The 10,795-nt window shown below is 57.4% G+C and overlaps 1 long non-coding RNA gene across 1 annotated transcript; it reads right to left on the reverse strand.

Annotated features, from left to right (window-relative positions):
- Window positions 1-2,054: 2,054 nt before the first annotated feature.
- Window positions 2,055-4,331, reverse strand: LOC119113235 (uncharacterized). Its single transcript, XR_005095862.1, has 3 exons — window positions 4,239-4,331; window positions 3,872-4,040; window positions 2,055-2,623 (listed from the first exon to the last, which is right to left on the reverse strand). It is a non-coding gene; the product is annotated as an uncharacterized LOC119113235 (long non-coding RNA).
- Between the last annotated feature and the right edge of the window lie 6,464 nt (window positions 4,332-10,795).

The raw sequence follows: 10,795 nt of genomic DNA on the forward strand, positions 1-10,795 counted from the left end.
CCGTGACCAGCTCTCCACACATACCACACGGCGTGCCGCCCTTGCGTATATGAACGGGCAACGTTTGCTCACGTCGGTGAACTGACGCCAGCCAATGTGGCGTCTGCATGTGATTGTATGTGTTATCGAGGATGCCTATGCTATCATTCACATTGTTTGCGTGATCACGACGGTTTGTTAGAGCAGAGATGCTCAGCTGTTGAAGCGTCCGGCCGGACAGAACGCGGGAAGAGCAGGGTCTTCTTCACCCGCCCGTTCTCCGGCCTGAGCCATTCCCACGGCTCACAACCAGCACAAACGCTCCGCACGTTTGTCACCACTTTGGCAGAGTCTTCCCCACAAGGTCCCCCTGGCAACACGACATTCACATCCGCACAGTAAAGGCGTGCTCGCCTACCGTGGTACGGCTCCCCGCACAGATATTCTCCACAGCAACGTCAGACGCTCAACAGCTGACCAGCCAGGAGCAGCAGGCAGTCAGCAGCTGGCGAGTCAGGAGCAGCAGGCAGTCAGCAGCTGACGACTCAGGAGCAGCAGGCAGTCAGCAGCTGACGAGTCGGGAGCAGCAAGCAGGCAGCAGCTGACGAATCAGGAGCAGCAGGCAGTCAGCAGCTGACGACTCAGGAGCAGCAAGCAGTCAGAAGCTGACGAGTCAGGAGCAGCAGGCAGTCAGCAGCCGACGAGTCAGGAGCAGCACGCAGGTCAGCAGCTGACAAGTCAGGAGCAGCAGGCAGTCAGCAGCCGACCAGTCAGGAGCAGCAGGCAGTCAGCAGCCGACGAGTCAGGAGCGGCAGGCAGTCAGCAGCTGACGGGTCAGGAGCAGCAGGCAGTCAGCAGCTGACGAGTCAGGAGCAGCAGACCGTCAGCAGCTGAGAAGCCAGGAGCGGTGTCCCGTGGTCGGCCCCCGACCGGCCAGCCGACACAACACCCACAGATGTGGTACGTCACCCCTCAAATACCATGCCGCAGATGAATGCCCTGGCCACCATTTCTATCCAACGACTGAACTGTGACCGCGGCACAGAGGGCTAGCAAGGAATTTCACAGCTGTCAGGACTTCAACCGTAAAGGATGCCAATGCTTCATAACTAGCGCAATCCAGCCAGGCTAAACAGCACGCCACTGCCGGGACGCGCAGCACCAGGCGCGGCGGGCCAGACGCGTGGTGCCAGGTGCGGTGGGCCGGACATGTGGTGCCAGGTGCGGTGGGTCGGACGCGCAGCACCAGGCGCGGCGGGCCAGACGCGTGGTGCCAGGTGCGGTGGGCCGGACATGTGGTGCCAGGTGCGGTGGGTCGGACGCGCAGCACCAGGCGCGGCGGGCCAGACGCGTGGTGCCAGGTGCGGTGGGCCGGACACGTGGTGCCAGGTGCAGTGGTCCGGACGCTGCTTGACGCCGTGTGCAGTCACTGCACGGAAGTGCGGTGGGGCCACTGCACAGCAAATGTAATGCTCCCTTCTCACGCAGCTAACATGGAAAAAGTTCTTAGAAAACCAAGCAGCAGAATGCACGGGAGGTGGACATCCGCCCATGCGACACGCCTCTGCGTTCTCGGGCAGGACGTGTAACAATAACTGCACAGACAGGGGACGTAACGCGGTCCTTTTTTAGCGCATGCCGCCAGGCCTAATATCACCTTCACTGCGCTCAGTTCCAATAAAACACAACACGTCGAGAAAAAAGGAAACAGCGTCGTCCGCACCGCCACCGTCGCCGCCCGCGGCCGCTGTGGCCAACTGCTGGCTGGCACGGTGGGTGCCACCACTGGGGCTGACAATGCTGATGCTTGTTTCATGAAATGCAACTGGCAAACAAAAACGCTGTTCGTTGCTAGCCCAACAACATGAGCAGAGATGTACTTTCGTTTGAATTACGTGACCGAGCGAACACCAGACGCTACAGCAGATTGCACTAGCCAAAGTCCAAGTGCAGAAATAACGAGAAGGAAAACTGCTAATCAATCTAGTTATGTGTTCAGTCAACATCACCTCGACAGGGGTTATCCGTTGCATACGAAAAGACTAACGGTAGGAACGGCAATATTGTGCTTCACATCTAGATAATGTATTGAAACAATACCTGCATACAAAAATACAAATACAACATATACTGAAAGGCAATAAGTGCCAACAGGCATTCTTAGAATAACTGCAATGGCGCAAATCCCGCTGGGTCTATCCCTCGCCGCCAAAAAGGACACGGCTATACTGTGCCTTGCTGGCTGAGACACAGAGTGGAAGACAGCAATTGCCTTGTCAATGATTCGTCTTTGTGAACAGACGCTTATCACTGGTGCTTATAGACGCATTTTACTTTATTTAGATGTGTTTAGAGTAAGTCATCAGCAGGCTGCATGATCAGGACGCTGCGTCTGCCGGTGCCGTAGGTCTGAGGGCGGCGTCAGCCGCCAGCTACTGCAAGTACAGGCACCGACTGAGGCTCCGCGGGCCAGTCTGGGCCGTGGCGGAGCCGGACCTCCGGGTCCTGCCCAGCAGCGCCGCCTCCTGCTGGTCCAGCCGGACGCCGGGCCTCTGGGTAGGTATGCCCCGCCGTTTGAAGGCACCCAGAAACGCCGGGACCGCCACATGTGCCGCGGATATGTCTCCGCCACCGCCGGGATCAGCTGGCGACACAGCCACCACCGCCGGGATCAGCTGGCGACACAGCCACCACCGCCGGGATCAGCTGGCGACACAGCCACCACCGCCGGGATCAGCTGGCGACACAGCCGCCACCGCCGGGATCAGCTGGCGACACAGCCACCACCGCCGGGATCAGCTGGCGACACAGGCGCCACCGCCGGGATCAGCTGGCGACACAGGCGCCACCGCCGAGATCAGCTGGCGACACAGACGCCACCGCCGGGATCAGCTGGCGACACAGGCGCCACCGCCGGGATCAGCGGGCGACACAGGCGCCACCGCCGGGATCAGCTGGCGACACAGGCGCCACCGCCGGGATCAGCTGGCGACACAGGCGCCACCGCCGGGATCAGCGGGCGACACAGGCGCCACCGCCGGGATCAGCTGGCGACACAGGCGCCACCGCCGGGATAAGCTGGCGACACAGGCGCCATCACCGGGATCAGCTGCTGCACCTGTGCGACACGGGACGGCTTCGGCACGCTCTCGAGACCCGGAGCGCCCGCAGCTGCGGGCCACAGACGGACGTGACGCTGTGCTCGCTGCACGCCAGTGATCTGCACTGGTCAGCACATGGTCAGGGCCTGAGCCCGCCTCCAAACGGCGCCAGCAGCGACGATATGGTAATAGTTATAAATTAACGTGACAAATGTATCAAATGGTACCCTTCTTCCCACATAGCCCTCTGACTCACGATACAACATCACCCCGCCTGCCTGACAAGGTGATGTCACATCCTCTACCTGTAGAGGCAGCGCAATCGCCACCTAGACCCAGTCCCAGGGCCGAGAGGTCGCGTCCTCCTCTTCTTCTCTTTCTTGTGCCAACAGATAACCCTGAACGGAAGCCTGAGACACTTACCCTGCTATCCCGGCGTGTTGTCGCAGACATCAGCATGTGCACACCAGCCTTGGCTCTTGGCTACCTTGGATTGACGCATTGAAGAAGACGTAGAGATCATGGCTGGCCAAGTGTGCACTTACCCCGGCACGTGCTCCCTCTGACTCCAGCGTCGTACCGCACACCGTTGTCGGTCCAGGTCCGGGACGTTCTCATCCGACAGATAAGTATATATAGAACGGAGGCGACCGGGGCGTGCGGTCCTGCAGGCATGCATGGTGTTCCGCACAAAACCATTTCGGCGACAGACAGGGCAGACAGTAGAGAGATCGACGCAAAACGAATGACGCGCAACAGTCAGTCAGACATCGGCCAGTCAGCCTGCTCACCCTGGCCTCGGGCACCGCCGTGACAGCGATACCAGTCATGTGGCTCGGGCGGCCGGTGCACAGCACCATCAGCACGGTCATCATGGCGTCACGCCTTTGGCGGCCTCGGCCGGCGGCGGTGGCACCCCGCCGACCGGCGGCACGCCGTGATGGCGGCGACACATTGCCACTGTCGGCCAAAAGACAGCTGATTAAACACAAGACTGGTACGATGGCATCCAACCACGGACACGCCAGCACAATGCACGCCGAACAATGACAGCAGCTGGGCTAAGACGGGACACGGACGGTACCGACACATATATCACGAGACAAGCGCCATACATGAACATTACTCCCAACCGCACAGCGGCGAGCAATCTCTCACGCTGATGGAGCGGTGCTGCAGATCGACCCCGATGACCCGGGCCGCCTCCGCCGCTCCAGTCAGCACGTTGCAGTGGCCGCTGCCAGGCTGCCAGCCGCTCCAGCATGGCCTGTGAATTGCGTGTCATCAGTGAACGGTGACGGTGGTGCGACAGACTGCACAATCGGCACGCCAGCTGCTGATGGCACTCACAGGCTTGCGCGGCAGCTACGCCTGGAGGCCCAGGCTGTCGTTCGATGGCTGCGAAGGTTATGAGTCGGGACAGACACAGCATGGCCCACTTCAGCGTCCCGGCTGTCATGACGTGAGCTCGTTGTTGCCTCTGGAGCCAGCCGTCGGCCTCCTCCATGGCCAGCTGGAGGTCAGCGAGGGCCGCCATGATGTGAGACATCATGATGTGCTCAGTACTGCGGCCTTGCAGCAGCTCCGGCAGCAGAAGACGTACCTGCAGACAGACGCTGCATTACGCACTGCAATTTTACGACAGCTGGCCTCCAGCACAGCTCTGAACCTCACTGCATGGGACGGACAAGGCGGGCGTAAAGAACACAAGATGGCACCCGACACACAAGACATGACAGCAAGCAACTGCAAACAGACCATAAATAATAAATATAGATAAACAAGTTAAAAATATGAACCAATAACTTGATAATATACAAAATACACACACACACACGCACACACACACACACACACACACACACACACACACACACACACACACACACACACACACACACACACACACACACACACACACACACACACACACACACACACACACACACACACACACACACACACACACACACACACACACACACACACACACACACACACACACACACACACACACACACACACACACACACACACACACACACACACACACACACACACACACACACACACACACACACACACACACACACACACACACACACACACACACACACACACATATATATATATATATATATATATATGTATAATAAATAATACATGAATAAATAACTTGAGAACAACGCAATAACCGGATAGTGAATGCCACCACAAACTACAACATCACGGCCCAATATACAAAAACACTGCAACAAAGGGTCAAAAGAAAAACACTGCAACAAAGGGTCAAAAGAAACACACAGCAACATCCGGGTTCCACAAACTCGCGCCATTTAATAGGCCACTTTTCGGCAGGCACGACTACTACCAGTGCATCACCCCGTCCGCTAGTGGCAATTTCTGACACGGCCATCTGGGAGTGACCCTGACACATACAAGCGTTCCATGACGTAATGAAACATTAACGTATTGAGGAGATAATTTACTAATAGGCGACATTTCTAGAGCGGTGTTTTGCACCTAAAGCCTACTGATGGTCACTAATGAGTTTATTTCATCGTATCGGATGCTTGTCCTTGCCTCAACATCTTCGAATGTAGACAATTCCTTTCAGGAAAAAGAACAGCAGAGCGAGCCTGATTTTTTCAACATTAGAAACATGCCTAAAAAACTCGCTACTCCACAAGCTTCATAACACGATGACCTTACCATGATGACCTTCATAACATGACCTTACCATGATGACCACCTAACACTTCATGACCTGACCATGATGACCTTCATAACACGATGGCACTCACAGGCTTGCGCGGCAGCCACGCCTGGGGGCCCAGGCTGTCGTTCGATGGCTGCGAAGGTTATGAGTCGGGACAGGCACCGGATGGCCGACTTCAGGGTTCCGGCTGTCATGACGTGAGCTCGTTGCTGCCTCTGGAGCCAGCCGTCGGCCTCCTCCATGGCCAGCTGGAGGTCAGCGAGGGCCGCCATGATGTGAGACATCATGATGTGCTCAGTACTGCGGCCTTGCAGCAGCTCCGGCAGCAGAAGACGGATCTGCAGACAGAGGCTGCATTACGCACTGCAATTACATTACAGCTGGCCTGCAGCATAGCTCTGAACGTCGCTGCATGGGACGGACAAGGCGGTCTGAAATAGCATAAGATGACACACGGTACACGGGAGATGACAGCAAGGAAATGGAAACAGACCGGCGTCAGTGTCACTTACCCTCCCCCCGCATGTGCCGCTGCACCTTTGTGAGGTTGCAGAAGCCTCCTTGGACCACTCGCAAGAATGCTGTGCAGGTCACGAGGATGGTCTCCAAGCCAGCTACCTGCTTTGGAGACTGAGGTGGCGGCCCGCGGTCGTTCCGCTCCGCGTTGGTGGAAGCCTGCCGGGACTGCGAACGGACGGTTTACAATTACACACTTTCCACGCTGAAAGCCGGCAACACGAGGTGCTGAAACAGTGACACAAACAACAACGCTGGAAAATAGTTCCCGCCTACCTGGTACGCACCTGAAGTGTAGCCGCAAGTGTCAGGTCAGGTTACCCACGCTGGCGGGGAACTGGTGCTGCCCGCCGGTGACCCCGAACGGGCAGCGCCAGCGGGCCCGTATACGCTTGGGCCCTGGTTGGGCTGTCAGTCTTGACGGCTCGCAGGGGCTTGGCCTCCGCCACCGCGTGCGCGGCCAGCTGGAAAGATAACCCCGACAGCTGAGCTGTGGACATGCGTGAAGCATTGACGGCAGCCGCACGCACAGGCGAGTGAAGACACGCAAGAGCGGCACACAGCATGCAGTCGGTCGCCTGCCTGCGGGAGAGCCATTCTAATTTGCCGCGTCAGGTTGGTTAGGTGTTTCCTGACACGGCTGCGGGCGACACGGGTGCCGGTTCGTTGTCGGAGCGGCGCTGAGAAGCCGGCCCTGCCGCGGCTTGCGTGCTGCAACACAGAATTATGCGTTTGAGGACGAGGGCGAGGACGCCAAGTCCGGGTCAGCGCACTGCGGCATGGCTGTTCCCAAACAGCGCGCCGCGTTGCTCCACGAAGAGCCCGGCCGGGCGACGGAGCCGGCCCAGGGCTGCGGGCTGGCGCCGCACGGGCAACGGCTACGGCTATGATGTGGCGTGCGGCTTGGATGGGACATCAGCCCCGCTGCGGCCTCCCGCCCCGTCTGGGGTGGTCCCGAGACCGGGCCCGCTGGGCCTGATCGCGGGGCGGGGAGCGTTCCGACGACCAGCGCCCTTGCGGCCTCCACTCGCCTCGTCCACGTCCCTGGAATGAAGTCCTACAAGCTAGCAACAAATCAGTGCAATCGGCCCGGCTCGGCCAGCAACACAGTCTTGCGGCCAGCTCGACCACAAGACCAGCAATTTGAAGCAGTAGGTTACGCTGCTACACGGACGCCACGGACGCCGGAGACGTAGTAGGATGACTGCCTGAAGTAAATGCATGCATTTACTTAATACCTTTATCACCAGCTAATACACATACGGCCCACAAAGCGCATACACAAATAACGGCGCCCAAACCGTCGTAAGATGATGGCCGGCACACGACAAGGCACAGAATCATCAGACACGCTCACCGTGGTCCATAAGCCCGTGCGGCGGACTGGCGGCGAGCGGCGAGCTGGATGCCGGCGACGGCGGCGGCTCGTACACACCCTTAGTGTCCAGGTTCTTCTTCTGTTCCGGAGCCCGCAGTTTTTCTCTCCCCGACATTTTTTTCTTTTCCTCCTTAGTTGTCTACTCGTGGCTGACGCGTGCAGCCGGCCCTAAAGAAGTGGGCCGTCGCGAGGATGCAGGATGAAGCAATAAAGCATAGCAGGGTAAGATGAAGCGTCCAACAGCGCCGGCCTGTTGTGCCTGCGGACTTAACCGTGCCGCGCGCCACGCGTCCGGCTAATCAGAAGTCGAGCCGAGTCGGATTGTGTTTTTTGACGCACGTTCATGCTTGACACTTGAGATTATGAGATGAAGCGTAATATGTCCCGATTGCGCCAGCCAGCGTCAATAAGGACACCGTATGCATTACTCACGTTATCGCCCCATGTATCATGATGACATGTCACTGCTGGGTGAAAACTTTGGTCATGATCGCAACAAGACGTAAAAACAAAGTACCAATGGGCACATGCCAGGCATTCAATAGCCTCACCCGATACTGCGCCATACCACGTGACGGGTACCACGTGACCAGGCCATGCCCACAAGTGGCGCGCGGTAGCCTGATTTTAACATGCCCCCGGCTGACATGTTGGTTGCCCTCGCTCAGGTGGGGCAGTGTTAATTTGACCCTCTAAGGTCTCAGGAACTAAGGCAGTTAAAGACATCAAATTCACAGGGTGTGTTGACCTGTACGTGAACTCAGTTAGACCAAAGTTTGAGGTTCCTAAGTCGCAGCCTTCGGGTCAAACAGGGTCGAACAAGGTGAGATCCAAGTTGGTCTCCGAAGCAACCCAGACCAAGGATACCTGATCTAGGCAAAAGGTCACACGCTCATTTGGGGTCAGTGACCTAGATTGATCTTTCGAAGGTCATGCTGACTGAAATCATACAAGAGCGGCGCTGAGAAGCCGGCCCCGCCGCGGCTTGCGTGCTGTAACACATAATGATGCGCCTGAGGGTGAGGGCGAGGACGTCAGGTCCGGGTCAGCGTCCGCCGGCGGCGGCGCCTGACTTTCGGCCAGAGCTCCCTCTGTGGGCAGAATTAAAGGCTGAGGAGTCACGTACATCGACAGGAAATAGGCACCGTGGACATAAAGCACGCTATAATGTAGGGCAATGACTACAACACATCACAAGCACAGTGTAGTCAAGTGAACACTTCCTATTGTCAACACGTTTGCTAACAGCCTATTGCATACGCAACATGTTGATATACACCAAAGATCACAAACACATAAGAGCAATAACAGCCGCATATTCAATCCTACAATAGTCGGCCAGGAAAATTACAGCCAACAGAACCATGCGGCACGCTTGCCTTACCCCGTGGGCGAGGAGTCGTCGAGGGGGCGGCTGGCGGCGGCCACTCGTCAGCAGCCGGCGCCCTATGTGCAAACAGCCAGGCTTGTGAAACACTTGAGGATTAAGCACAACAGCCGACACCGGACAGCCAATAACTCCTCAACTGGATAACATGTGATGTGATGTGATGAGTGTCGGCCATCGCTACATTTGTTGTCAGAATCAAAGGCTGACTAGTCACATACATAAACGGGAAAAAAACACCTGAGACATGACATGGAGCACGTCCTTGCAGGAGAATGACCAGAACACACGACAACGGCGCAGGACAAGCACGTCTCGTTTATTAACTTTGCCCACTGTTCAGTGCTTACACAACATCTATATACATACCCCGGAGGACATAATACACGATAACAATGAGTGCTGCATATGAAATGTTACGAAGAACGGTTACGTAAATTAAAGGAAATAAAACCATCAAGCACGCTTACCACGCTCCATGGGCGTGTCCGGGGAGGGGGAGGGGAACGAGCTGGGCGGCGGCGGTAGCCAGTCACAATTGAAGCAGGCGCCGCCACAGCTCGCTGCCCACTGCCGCCTCCAGCGTTGAGGCTGCACACGTCTTGAGGCGGTAGTTTTTTATTAGCTTCCGCTCCCGTCATCAAGGTGGACAACCTGTAGACATACAGAGTGTTCCGTCCAAATATCCTTTCGACAACAGACCCGGCAAGCAGTAGAGATTGGCGCAAAACGAATGGCGCGCAACAGTCAGACAGACATCGGCCGGTCAGCCTGCTCACCCTGGCCCCTGACACGGCGTCAGTGGTGATGCCCGTGACGTGGCTGAGGCGCGCTACGCACAGCACCATGAACACCGTCATCAGGTGGTCCCGCACCAGGCGGGCCTCGGCCGGCAGCGGCGGCACCTCACCGACAGGCGGGCCTCGGACGGCAGCGGCGGCACCTCACCGACAGGCGGGCCTCGGCCGGCAGCGGCGGCACCTCACCGACAGGCGGGCCTCGGACGGCAGCGGCGGCACCTCACCGACAGGCGGGCCTCGGCCGGCAGCGGCGGCACCTCACCGACAGGCGGGCCTCGGCCGGCAGCGGCGGCACCTCACCGACAGGCGGGCCTCGGACGGCAGCGGCGGCACCTCACCGACAGCTGGCTCGTCACGCTCGACTGCTCCGTGGAGCAGCGGCACCGAGCGGGGGACAGCCCGCGATCGAAAACGCCAGCAAGTAGCCTTCGATTTTCGAACTTACATGGAATATGCTATTTCCACTTGCATAGGTAGAAGTCCACCCGCTTGCCTTAGAATACAAAGGGGTTTGGCAACTACTGTACATATTTTACCCCCATTGCACATTTATATGAGACCGTCCACAAATTACGTCACGCGATTCTGAAACTTCTTCAACTCAGTTTCCCCTTGTTATGCACTATAACGCTGGGCGACAATCCCTCCCTCCCCCGGTTATGCTGCGCAAAGCGCAACGTCCTCGAATATTCCGTCCATTTACCCCAAACTGAGCGACAGGCGCGAAAGAAAGACGGGCGTATTCCTCGTTGAGAGGAGACAACAGTGTCAGGCTTCAAGGTTTTAAAGTACTTTTTCAACACTTTTCAGCGTGATTTGCAGCCACACCCGCGCGCAATGTTACGCTGACCTCTCACCTTGTCACCATTCGGTTACGCTCGTTAAAACCACTCCCCAATAAACAAATCACGCATT

Source organism: Pollicipes pollicipes, unplaced genomic scaffold (assembly GCF_011947565.3).
Source record: "Pollicipes pollicipes isolate AB1234 unplaced genomic scaffold, Ppol_2.1 Scaffold_7261;HRSCAF=8764_pilon_pilon_pilon, whole genome shotgun sequence".
Lineage (NCBI taxonomy): Eukaryota > Metazoa > Arthropoda > Thecostraca > Pollicipedomorpha > Pollicipedidae > Pollicipes > Pollicipes pollicipes.